The sequence below is a fragment of the Pristiophorus japonicus genome, chromosome 13 (genome assembly GCF_044704955.1).
Source record: "Pristiophorus japonicus isolate sPriJap1 chromosome 13, sPriJap1.hap1, whole genome shotgun sequence".
NCBI lineage: Eukaryota > Metazoa > Chordata > Chondrichthyes > Pristiophoridae > Pristiophorus > Pristiophorus japonicus.
In genome coordinates, this window is record NC_091989.1 from 41934528 (window position 1) to 41947875 (window position 13348).

General features: G+C 49.3%; 1 protein-coding gene across 1 annotated transcript in view; it reads left to right on the forward strand.

The window, feature by feature from the left end:
- Positions 1-4709: 4709 nt before the first annotated feature.
- Positions 4710-13348, forward strand: part of brd1a (bromodomain containing 1a) — a 45445-nt gene continuing 36806 nt past the window's right edge. Inside the window, exon 1 of the mRNA XM_070896744.1 lies at positions 4710-5126. The gene's annotated coding sequence lies outside the window, so the exon portion shown is untranslated. The remainder of the gene's footprint in view (positions 5127-13348) is intronic.

The window sequence follows — 13348 nt, forward strand, 5'->3', positions numbered from 1 at the left end:
CCGTGAATATTACGGGGCTCTGTTCTCTCCGGATCTGTCCAGCGAGGAAGCGCGTAGAGTTTTGTGGGAGGACCTGCCGAAGGTCAGCCCGGAGGGCGCCGAAAATCTGGAAGCTCCGCTAAGCCTGGCGGAGCTGACCGGTGCCCTCGCCCGGCTCTCGAGGGGAAAATCCCCGGGGCTGGACGGGCTGACCGTGGAGTTCCACAGGGCGTTCTGGGACGTCCTGGGGGGCGACTACGCGCGGGTCCTGGGGGAAAGTCTGGCGACCGGGGAGATGCCCCTCTCTTGGCGCAGGGCAGTCATCGTCCTGCTGCCTAAGAAGGGCGATCCCCGCCTCCTTAAGAACTGGCGCCCGGTCTCCCTCCTCAGCACGGACTACAAAATCTTCGCCAGGGCGATGTCTGCTCGCCTTGGTGCCGTGCTGGACCACATGATCCACCCCGACCAGTCATACACGGTCCCGGGCCGGACAATCCACGACAACATCCATCTGGTCCGGGACCTCATCCATTGCTCCCAGGAGGCTGGTCTGTCGGTCGCCTTCCTATCCCTCGACCAAGAGAAGGCGTTCGACAGGGTGGATCACGACTATCTGCTCGGAACTCTGCGCGCTTTCGGGTTCGGGACGCATTTCGTCGCCCGGATCCGACTTTTGTACGCCGTCGCGGAGTGTCTGATTAAGGTTAACGGGTCCTTGACGGCGCCCCTTCGCTTTAGGAGAGGGGTGCGCCAGGGATGCCCCATGTCCGGCCAGTTATACGCCGTTTGCGTGGAGCCTTTCCTGCGCCTCTTGCGGACGAGGTTGACGGGACTGGCTCTGCAAGGGCCGGGCGTGGAGGTCGTCCTCTCGGCTTACGCCGATGACGTGCTCCTCGCGGTAGAGGATCCCGCTGACCTGCGGAGGATGCGTGAGTGCCAGGAGATTTACTCGGCCGCGTCCTCCGCCAGGATCAACTGGGAGAAATGTTCCGGACTCCTGGTGGGTCAGTGGCGGGTGGACTCCCTGCCGGAGGAGCTCAGGCCTTTTGCCTGGAGCACGACCCATCTCCTCTATCTGGGAGTCTACCTTAGCCCCGACGAGGAAGCCTGGCCGGCGAACTGGCAGGAGCTGGAGGCCAAGGTCGCCGCTCGCCTAGGGCGCTGGACAGGACTGCTCCGAGTGCTGTCCTACAGGGGTCGAGCGCTAGTCATAAACCAGCTGGTGGCCGCAATGCTGTGGTACCGGCTGGTCACTTTGACCCCTCCCCCTGCGTTTGTCGCCAAGATACAGAAGAAGCTGGTGGACTTCTTCTGGAACAACAGGAAGCACTGGGTCTCTGTCGCGGTCTTGAGTCTCCCGCTTGAGGAGGGCGGTCAGTCGTTGGTGTGCGTCAGCGCCCAGCTCGCGACTTTCCGTCTTCAGACCCTGCAGAGATACCTTTACGTCGAGCCCCCTCCTAGGTGGTGTGCTCTGGCGAGGTATTTCTTCCGCCAGCAGCTCGACCTCAATTATGACACGCAGCTCCTGTTTGTGAACTTGGGGGGTGCCAGGACCGCCCTCCGGGAGCTGCCTGTCTTTTACAGGGAACTCATCAGGGTCTGGAACAAAGTCTCCACCAAGCGCAGCTCTCCGCCGGCTGGAGTGGCGGCCGTCCTGCAGGAACCGCTGCTCGGGAATCCGTACCTCCACGGCCGAGGCTTCATGTGGCGGTCGGAAGAGAGGGCTGTGGCTGGTGAGGTGACCAGGGTCAGGGACCTGCTCGATGGCGGAGGAGCGGGCTGGATGGCGCCAGTCACGCTGGCGCGGCGCCTAAATTCTGCCAACGTCCGCCGCGCGGCCGATGCCATCGAGTCGCTAAAAACAGCTCTGGGCCCTGACTCCGTTAGGTGTATCGAGGAGGCTCAAGCACGTGGGGAGATCCCGTCCGAACTGACCCCCGTCCGGACGGAATTCCTCATCGGCGCCAAACCCCGGAACCTCCCTCGGGGGCCGGCGCCTCACAACTTGAGCCGCCTCGGGGAAATCCCCTCCGTGCCTTTCAGTTCCGCGCGGAGGGGTTTCCTGTACGGGCTGCTCCTGCACACCCTCAACTTTGCCATCCTCGCCGGCCGTCCGGACACGCCATGGCGTACCATCTTGCCGTCCGGAGGAGGCGGGGGTCCCCGATGGAGGGCACTCTACGCAGGGGTCCTCCCACTATTCATCGGGGACTTGGCCTGGAGGGTGGTGCACGGAGCAGTGCCGTGCAACAAATTTTTAAGCCGGTTCACGGACTCCCAGGCCGCCTGCAATTTCTGCGGTCTGGAGGAGTCCGTGTTCCATGTTTTTATTGAATGCACAAGGTTGCAGCCCCTGTTCCACTATTTGAAGGGGCTGCTCCTGAAATTCTGGCTGCACTTCAGTCCCACTCTCCTGATCTTTGGGCACCCTGTGCGGAGGGGAGCGGGTAGGTCCGAGGGCCTCCTCGTAGGACTGCTCCTGGGCACGGCCAAGGGTGCCATCAGCCGGTCCAGGCAGCGGGCGGTCGAGGGGGTCGTTCAACCTGACTGCCTGCCTCTCTTCCGCTCTTACATCCGATCCAGGGTGTCCTTGGAGATGGAGCACGCGGTGTCCACCGGTACGCTCGCGGCCTTCCGCGAGAGGTGGGCACCGGAGGGACTGGAGTGCATCATCACGCCCGGCAACCAAATTTTAATTTGATTTTACGTTTTAAAGTTTAATTTGTTTTAATTGCCGGTGCTTTTAGTGTCCCCCTCTCCTTTTATAGGGGGCACTGGAAAAAGGAAAAATTTGATTTTAGTGCCCCAAAAAAAAAACACAAAAAAATAAATAAAAAAGGGGCCTTGTAAATGTCTTGTGTGTGTCATCCAGGTCGGGTGGCACGGATACATGTTTTATGTTTTTGCAGGTGAACTCCAAAAAGAGTTTGATGACAAGGCCTTAATTGCCAGTGTTTTTAGTGTCCCCCTCCCCTTTTATAGGGGGCACTTGTCAAATGTGGAATTTTAATGCCCTAAAAAACACAAAAAAACCCTACAAAAATACCAAAAAAAAAGAGGGCCGTCATAAGTGTCTAGAGTGTCCCCCAGATCGGGGGGCACTCAATCTAATGTTATTTTGTACTCCACAAAAAGAGTTGATGACAAGGCCTGATTGCTGATTGGTCCCCTTGGAGGTGGAGACACACCCAGCAGTTTCTTTTTGCAATTCTGACTGCCGACTCCAGACAGAACAGAGCTCACTCTCGGGTTGACCCTCTCCCACCCCCAACCCCCACATTCCTGACTTCCTCTCTCCCCTCCCCCCCAAATCAGGATTCCTGACCTTCTCCTCCTTCCCAAGTTCCTCCTCCACAGATTCCTGACTTTCCCCCGTAACACCCCACTATAGATGGGGGCATTGTGTGTGGGTCACGAATTGTTAATGGACTTATTGGGTATGAAGTGAATAGTGACATTGTCGTTACTTCTGGATTTCGTCCAGTCCAATGATGCCACTTGCCACACACGCACTGAGCTTTCCGAGAAATGAACCAGGTGTAGGGGGAGGAGAGGGAGAACGTGGTGCGGGTGTAAACCAGCTGGGGTTGGAAGAACGGATCCATCTTACCATCAGGATCACGTTCTCCCCCATCCCACCCACTTTCGACCTGGAGCACATTCTTCCACCATCCCCACTGTGCTCTCCACACTCCTTCACCGAGTTCCTGACCTCCTCTGGAGGCGCTCTGCCTCCCCCCCAAGCTCTCTCTGCCCCAGTCTCAGAAGGCCATTAACATGTTCGTGTAATCACGGCGATATTCGAGGCAATGGATGCACCTTCACTATAGCTATTGATTTACGAAAGATAACCCAAAAAAACTCAGCTCGAGCAGCAGCGTCGTTTCGGCCTCACTTCCGGCTTGCTCATATATCGTAGTGCGCGTGCGCGAAAGGGGCGCGGTCTACTGTGCGCATGCGCAGAAGGACGCACAAAAGATTCCAGAGATAATCGTCTTCTTTCAGTCAGCAGTTTCTCCCCCCACTTCCCTGTCCGACCCGGATATTGAGAGCAGGGGAAGGTCCAAAAGTGGAGCAAGGCGACCCCTCTCCCCGACTGCGCTAGAAAGGAGACACGTTCTCCGTTATCGCAGCGCCCCTGTAATTGAAAACTAGAGAGTCAGCGCTCCATGGCCGAGGACAGAGCCGCCATGTGCGAGTGTGATGATGACACCCAGGAGGAGGAGGCGGTTTAAAGGGCCCATCGGACACTTCCGCCACAACGGGCCTTTCCCTCGGGGTGGGGGTGGGATCTGCGACCCGACCTCACGGTCATGGGCACCGCACCCGCACCCGCACCCCCCCCATACAAACCACCGAGGCAAACGGTCAACCCCGCCGTCTTAGGGAAACCACACCTATGAATAAAATCAAGAAGCTATTCTCTTGCTACTTTTTAAAAACAAACACTGCCTGCCGTCCTCCGCCGCTCGAGCTCCGAGTTACCACAGGGGTTTTCCCCTCCCCCAGCCCGCCAACCGAAACCCAGGGTTAACCGCGCGTGCGTGGGCTGGTAGTCGGAGCGCGCGACCTGCTTTCTCCTCCGCTGATTGGCGGGCTGGAGCCAGACGACGGTTCCAGCAGCCGGCCGGGGCCGCTCACTTGAACGGCAATTGGCTGCCAAGGCCAGCCGAGCGCGCGCACGCGCACGCGCGTGCTTCACGTCGACGTCTTGCGTCACCGAACACGGTGCATTGTTGTTGAAGAAGCACAGAAAGAAAAATACATACACACACCGCAGACAGACAGACAGAGAGAGAATAAGCGCGAGGGAGCACTGCGATCGAATGTTCGCACGCTCTGTGGCGGTTGGCCGCGCAACGCGAGCAGCAACAGCAACAAGAGTTGGAGGGGAAGGCGGCGGCGCGCCTGCTCGAGGCTGAGCCGCCCTCTCGAGCCGAGGCTGGGGTTTGCACCAAGTGTTTGGATTTGGAAAAAAAAGGGGGAAGAGAGAGAGAGAAGGCGAAAAAAAGCGTCTAGCGAGCGCGGTCCGTTTGATGAACGTCTGGAGAAGCCGGAGCGGAGCCTGGGGCCTGCACGGAGAAAAGGGCTCGCCGATACAATCCCGTGTTTGGTGACAGATTTTTTTTAAAAGAAACCACTAGGCGGTAAGTTCGCCCGACGTGAGGAATCGGTAATTGAGGCGACTTGTTATTGACCTACTTGCCTGACTGGGAAGGAAGGTGTTTGGGGGTGGGGGAGGGAGGGAAAGCTCCGCCAGTGCCTTTTTTTTTCGGCCCTTGTTTTGTTGGACGCCATTTTTTTTTGTCAAGCTTATCTAGTTTGCCGGAGCCCTGTTGTGGGTTCCGGGTGTCGGGATTCGCCGGCGTGAAGGCGGTTACTGAAGGCGCGGGGGCGGGGTACCACGCGCGCGCAGTCGGTAGGAGGGGCCGCTGCTGTGGCTGGGTAGGACCGGGCCGGACCTGTCGGTGGCGGCTGCTGGGGTCGGGCGCGCTGCCGCCGCTCATTCAAACAGGCCCGGGGAAGTGCTGGGTGCGGTGACGTCACGGCTCCCCGCACTCGGGCTGGGCTTTGGAGCCACTTCCGGGTTTGTCAACGCTCCCGCAAAGGAGAGTTGGCAGTCCCCGTCTCTTTCTTTCCCCACCTCCCCCCCCAAGTTCAAATGAAACCTCTGTGAAGCTGCACCCCACCCATTTCCTACATGTCGTGGAAATGAAATCGTTTATTTGTGCTACTGGCGGAATTCCGTTGCTGAAATGTGCGCTGGAGCTTGTTTCTTTAACTGGCCCATAAATCTTCAGGGCCTTTTTTTTTTCCCCTCTCCTTTTAATAAGCGGAACTTTGTACTTGTATATAAATGAAATTGTGCTGTGCAAAGCATGTCCATTCCACCTTGAATTGTAGTCCTGTAATGGGAGCAGACTCCTTTCAAGAATCTATTCACGTTAACATCCACTGTGAGTTCTAACTTTAAAAAAAAATATTCTGTTTGTGCAGGATATATAATGCACTATTGTGAATAATTTCCGAATGTGAAATCATTTGCAACATTGGCATATGAATCATGTTCTATTTATACTGCAAACATTTTTAATGGTTTTGTTTTAGTCAGTACTGTAGATTATATCAACTACTTGGTTAAAGTTAGTGCAATTTGAAGGAAGGCAGTTTAACTTCATCCATATGCACTTGGTTTGGAAAGGAAGCAGCAATCTTTTAATATATTCTGGGCCTGTTTCTGACAGTTAACACCATTTTTATTCTGATGCATAGATGAAATCAATATGTAAAATGTTGATTTCTGAAATCGTCTCCGTGTCGCATTCTTTTTATTTGGCTTAATGTTCTAGAATTTAAGGTTACATGGTCATAAGATTGTTAATTCCCATGTTAGTGTGTCTCAGAAGCCCTTTATGTTGAATAATGTCTGGAATTTGCACTCTAACCAGGGTGTTGTGATGCCATGATTATTTGTACCCTTCAGTTATATTTACTGCAGCAGTTTCTATTAAGTTTTTAAAAAATCTTATTACTTGACATGTCCATCAGAATGGACTTCCTTATGGGCTATAAGGGAGAGATTGGATCAGTTTCAGATCAGTTGTGTCCTAACTGGATGAAATTCACTATTGTCATTGCCACTAAAGATCCTAATCTTTATGTAATTTTCCAAGTTGAAGCTCCATTTGAAAAATCCCCATAAAAGGAACCTTGAAAGTTTGATAATTCCAGCAGGTGCCCTTATTTAGAGGGAACAACATATACATTGGGTGAAGTTTATTCACAAACCAGTAAGTACTGAAACGTCTGAAGATTCAGTGCAGTAGAATGGTGCTAAGCCTATTGCAGGGAAACTACTGCAACAATCCTATTTTAGGTGTCTTTAGTACTGGCATCCAGTGCCCAAAGTGTTCTAGTTCCAAATAAGCACAACTAAAAAATCGTTCATGCAGATCTACAAAGTAAACTGCTGGAACTATTTTTTTTAGGAACTGCCCTCTTTGGGGCCAGATAATTAGAACATAAGAATTAGCAACAGGAGTAGGCCATCTAGCCCCTCTAGCCTGCTCCGCCATTCAAAAAGATCATGGCTGATCTGGCCGTGGACTCAGCTCCACTTACCCGCCCGCTCCCCATACCCCTTAATTCCCTTATTGGTTAAAAATTTATCTATCTGTGATTTGAATACATTCAATGAGTTAGCCTCAACTGCTTCCCTGGGCAGAGAATTCCACAGATTCACAACCCTCTGGGAGAAGAAATTCCTTCTCAACTCGGTTTTAAATTGGCTCCCCCATATTTTGAGGCTGTGCCCCCTAGTTCTAGTCTCCCCGACTAGTGGAAACAACCTCTCTGCCTCTATCTTGTCTTTCCCTTTCATTATTTTAAATGTTTCTATAAGATCACCCCTCATCCTTCTGAAATCCAACGAGTAAAGACCCAGTCTACTCAATCTATCATCATAAGGTAACCCCCCTCATCTCCGGAATCAGCCTAGTGAATCGTCTCTATACCCCCTCCAAAGCTAATATATCCTTCCTTAAGTAAGGTGACCAAAATTACACCCAGTACTCCAGGTGCGGCCTCAACAATACCCTGTACAGTTGTAGCAGGACCTCCCTGCTTTTGTACTCCATCCCTCTTGCAATGAAGGCCAACATTCCATTCGCCTTCCTGATTACCTGCTGTACCTGCAAACTAACTTTTTGGGATTCATGCACAAGGACCCCCAGGTGACTCTGCACCGCAGCATGTTGTAATTTCTCCCCATTCAAATAATATTCCCTTTTACTGTTTTTTTTTCCCAAGGTGGATGGCCTCACATTTTCCTACATTGTATTCCATCTGCCAAACCTTAGCCCATTCGCTTAACCTATCTAAATCTCTTTGCAGCCTCTCTGTGTCCTCTACACAACCCACTAATCTTTGTGTCATTTGCACATTTTGTTACACTACACTCTGTCCCCTCTTCCAGGTCATCTATGTATATTGTAAACAGTTGTGGTCCCAGCACCGATCCCTGTGGCACACCACTAACCACCAATTTCCAACCTGAAAAGGACCCATTTATCCCAACTCTCTGCTTTCTGTTAGCCAGCCAATTCGCTATCCATGCTAAGACTCCGCATACCTTTATCTTCTGCAGTAACCTTTTGTGTGGCACCTTATCTAATGCCTTTTGGAAATCTAAATACACTACATCCATCGGTACACCTCTATCCACCATGCTCGTTATATCTTCAAAGAATTCCAGTAAACTAGTTAAACATGATTTCCCCTTCATGAATCCATGTTGCGTCTGCTTGATTGCACTATTCCTATCTAGATGTCCCGCTATTTCTTCCTTAATGATAGTTTCAAGCATTTTCCCCACTACAGATGTTAAACTAACCGGCCCATAGTTACCTGCCTTTTGTCTGCCCCCTTTTTTTAAACAGAGGTGTTACATTAGCTGCTTTCCAATCCACTGGTACCTCCCCAGAGTCCAGAGAATTTTGGTAGATTATAACCAATGCATCTGCTATTACTTCTGCCATCTCTTTTAAAACCCTGGGATGCATTTCATCAGGACCAGGGGACTTGTCTACCTTGAGTCCCATTAGCCTGTCCAGCACTACCTCCCTAGTGATAGTGATTGTCTCAAAGTCCTCCCTTCCCACATTCCTGTGACCAGCAATTTTTGGCATGGTTTTTGTGTCTTCCACTGTGAAGACCGAAGCAAAATAATTGTTTAAGGTCTCAGCCATTTCCACATTTCGCATTACTAAATCCCCCTTCTCATCTTCTAAAGGACCAACATTTACTTTGTCACTCTTTTTCCTTTTTATATATCGGTAAAAGCTTTTACTATCTGTTTTTGTGTTTTGCGCAAGTTTACTTTCGTAATCTATCTTTCCTTTCTTTATTGCTTTCTTAGTCATACTTTGCTATCGTTTAAAATTTTCTCGATCTTCTAGTTTCCCACTAACCTTGGCCACCTTATACGCATTGGTTTTTATTTTGATACTCTCCTTTATTTCTTTTATTTAGGCACAAGCTTTTTGAACCAGCGGAGTCCAAATTGTAACTCCAGCATGAGGATTAAGATCTCTCTCTTCCCCCCCCCCCTCCCCCCCCTCCCTCTCTCCCTCTCCTCTCCCTCTCCTCTCTCTCTCCTCTCTCCTCTCTCTCTCCTCTCTCCTCTCCTCTCTCTCTCTCTCTCTCTCTCTCTCTCTCTCTCTCTCTCTCTCTCTCTCTCTCTCTCTCTCTCTCTCTCTCTCTCTTTCTTCCCCCCCCCCCCAATCAATAGCTCAGCATTCAAGCTTTATTTTCGAAAGAAGTACACCTCCTTTTGAAGCTTGGGAAGGGTTGATACCAGAAATTAAAAATGTCTAGGTGACGAGACAGAAGAAAAAGTTACCCATCTCTTTTCTTCCCAGTAATGACTGTCTTCAGGTATTGTTGATGTCTGTGATGGGTTACTGCACTCAATAGTTTTTAGAGCTCTTTCTTTCAGATGCAGTAATATGGCAGACTGCCCCCCCCCCCCCCCCCAAAAAAAAAAAAATCCTCCACATGTCTTCAATAGTAGTTAGAATCCTATTCAAAGCTTTTGTCCTGTCTACACCTGATTATTCCAGTGCTCTACTGGCTGGCTTCCCATCCTCCACAAAATCCAGCTTATCCAAAACACTGCTCCGTATCGTATCCCACTCGCTCATCAGCCCAGTGATGGTTTCAGCTGCAGATGGACTAAGGTGGGTGAATGCAGGCAGTATTGGAAGTGGAAGTAGGCAGTCCTTGTGACGGAGTTGGAAGGTTGACAAGGGTGCCAAGTTTGGGAACAGTCTAATTCAGCCTGAGACAGGGCGGGGGTTGAGTCGGTGATGGGGGTACAAAGTTAGTAGCAGTAACTGAAGATGTTGGCTTCAGTTTTCCCATCATGAAGTTGAGATTCACCCAAGTCTGGATGTCAGACTAACAGTTTTATATCACACTGGTGGAGTGAGAGCGCTGGGTGGTATCAGTATACATGTGGAACTGACCTCATGTCTGGATGAGATCGCTAAGGTCCCCACCACCTATAGTGGGCATGTTGATAACACGTTTTGCCCGCTCTAAGAAGTGGGCAGCAAAACTGCATCTTTGCTACGGGTTATTACAAAGACAACACTGACAGCTGGAGGGCAGCACTCAATGCTACATATATTTTGGGAAGCAGGAGGGCTACAAAAGAAAATTCATGCCTACAAGAGGGTTAAACAGCGCATCCTGTAGCATCTCGAGGTCTAATGACTGTATTTCGAGGTAAAGCGTCTATGGGCTGCAAGGCTTTAATGCACCAAAGGGCTCACGTTGTGTCGTATGCAGTAGGATGTTATCCAAAACCTTTCAAGGGATGATTGTTTTGGTACTCAAGGTCCAGGTATGTTGGTATATGTATGATCCATCGGTCCCTGAAATAACCAGTTCTGTGTCTCCCCTCAGTATTCAATGCTAACTACAAACAAAAGGCATACTAAAGTCATCAAAAATTAACATTGACTTATTTAATAGTGGGTATGATCTTCCCAAATTCGATAAACAAGACCATTAGCAGGCCGGGGCCATTGGAGGGAACAGCATGCAGTGTCCCTGGCCAGAAATTGGCGTGGTCCCGGCCTGCAAGACCATCAGCAGGCCGGGGCCGTTAGAGTTAGCAGCGTGCGGCGGCAGCAGTGTGGGCAGGTACAGCAGGAGCAGCGAGGTCAGGGCATAGGAGCGGCAATAGTTCGTAAAGAGATGTGATCGGGGCCCAGAAGAGGTGAAGGCCCAGGGGCAGCATGTGCCAGCCCACACTGTGATATATGTGCACAGGTCCGTGCAGCAGAGCTGGTCTCCAGTCGTCCTGGTTAATCCTTGCCACTGGACCAAGCCCGTGTGGTGGCTGGGGTGCAATGGCCACCACAAGTTTTAACACCGGCATCTTCCACCCTTCAAGACGTTGTTCGGGATCCAGAATATTAGGTCCTTCATTGAAACACCTGTGAACTCATCCCATTTCGGCGTGAAAGCCGATGATGATGAAATATAGTTTGATTCCATGTGCAAGGCTCTTTTGGCGATAGCATAGTTCGAGCATCATTTTGAATTGATTTGTGCCCATCCTATTCTCATTGAATGCTGTGGTGATATCTATTGGCTCAGAACTGAGGAGGCAGTTCACGACAGGTCTTGGAAGATAGGAATTGGAAAGTAATTGTTTAAAGTCTACTAAAGATCTTAAAGTACAATTTTAAGTGGGTGGTCTTTTGTTCCTGCTATAGGATGATGGCAATATTTCTCTGTGTAGTTTTGAGCCTGGTCATTGATTTGAGAAAGAGTTTATCTGTGTAAAATGGCTGACTTCCTCCCCCAGCTCCCCACCCTTGGCATTGCAAGTTGCTTGCAACTGAATTTGGGTGATCTGTTGAAATTATTATTGAACCTCAATCCTAGTACAATAATGAATAAATATATGTAGTGTAATATCATTTTGAAAAATTAACCTGCAGTTAGCCCAATGGCTGTTGGTAAAGTGAGTTATACTGGTCAGTGATTCCACTTTTAATTCTTGCTCTGTGGTCAGTTAATCTCAGCTGGGGCAGTAATTGGGTGCTATAGTGTGCCTGTGATCTAGGAAGGGGGAAATTAATGAGTGTTCCCATTTCTACTCATCATCCAGTGATTCCTGCTGGAAAGTCCGTATGTATTGATATTTGGTGAAGATAGAATCAAGCTTAACTATGATTTCAGTTGATGAATCTGCTGACCTCCACTGTCAACTTGCATATGAAGACTGGCCACTTGGGAAGTTGCTGCAAGCTAGTGCCTATGGTTCCACATTCTAGCACCAGTAAACTCTTCAGGAAAGATAGTGAGGCAAAATTGACAAGAAACAATGTAATTTGAAAAGCTATCTATCAAGTATCACTTTCAGTGATTAATGCAGAAATCAAGCAATCTTCATCCAAACTCTGAACATCTTTGGGTAGATACATTGTCAATTTTGAAAGAAACATTCATTCATATTGCGTATCTCTGTTGAAACGGTAATATTTTCACTATAGTATAGATTGCTACAGGAATTTGTATAATATAAAGCAGAAAGCAAGCAACACTTAATTCACTTTGAGATTTGGAAACCTCCTGAATATCATTTTTTTTTTAAACTTCTGATAAAAATGATCTTCAAATATAATGGTTAAATTTCTGAATCTGCAGATAGCTAAAGCCATTAAAAAAAACCCAGCAGTTTAGGTTTTATAAATAGAGAAAAAGTACAAGTTAATACAATTTAAGAAGTTATACAAGCCATTGGTTAGGCCAGTTGTGGTACCTGTGCAGTTTTGTGCACGTTATTAGAAAGGACATTAAAGCCGTAGCATACAGTGTACATTCACCAGGCTGATGTCAGGGTTGGGAAACTATAGTAATAAGAAAGCACTGGGACTATATTCACAGGAGCAGAAAAGGCTAAGAGAAGACTTAATCGAGGTTTTTTAAATTATGAAAGGTTTTACGAAAGACCTGGTTGGGGAGTCAGTGATGAAGGGTCATCAATTTAGAATTGTTACCAAGAGAATAAAGGGAGAGGTAAGAAGAATTTAATTTACTCTGGGTTGTTGGAGCATTAAATGCTTTATCATAGAAGTAGTTGAAATAGTTATTGCATCTTTTTAATTAAAAATGGGATAAATATTTGAAGCTGAGGAAGGTGCACGGCTATGGGGAGAGCATTGGGCAATGAGACTCATTTTAGCTTGTTTTAGTACAGAAGAAACTGAAAAAATGGGTTGAATGGCCTACTTGTGTGCTGTATTGTTCTGTGGGCCCATGTTTGATTCCTGATCTGTGTGGAGTTTTAGGGCCCAAGTTTCCACACGATAAAAAACGGGCGCCCCTCCGAGCTGGGTGCCCGTTTTTCAGGCCTAAAGCGGCGCCTAAAAAAAAAAAAATCGCGATTCTGGAGCGTTCTGCAGCTCCTTGTCTGCCTGGCGCGGCGCCCAGGGGGGGCGGAGCCTACACTCGCGCCGATTTTGTAAGTGGGAGGGGGCGGGTACTATTTAAATTAGTTTTTTTCCTGCCGGCAACGCTGCGTGTTGGAGCGTTCACGCATGCTCAGTGTGAAAAAAACATTGGCACTCGGCCATTTTTGTAGTTCTTTGTAGCTGTTTAATTTTTGAACATTTTTAAAATAAAAGCACATTGCCATCAGCACTTGCAGCCTTCTCACTGCCTCCTCCCCCCCCCCCCCCCCCCCCCCCCCCCCCCGCGGGCAGAAGGGGCGCCTCAGGCTAACTGCAGAATTCTCCGTGCCTGAAGCACTTTCACACAGGTAGGAAGATGGTTTATTTAATCTTTTCTTTGC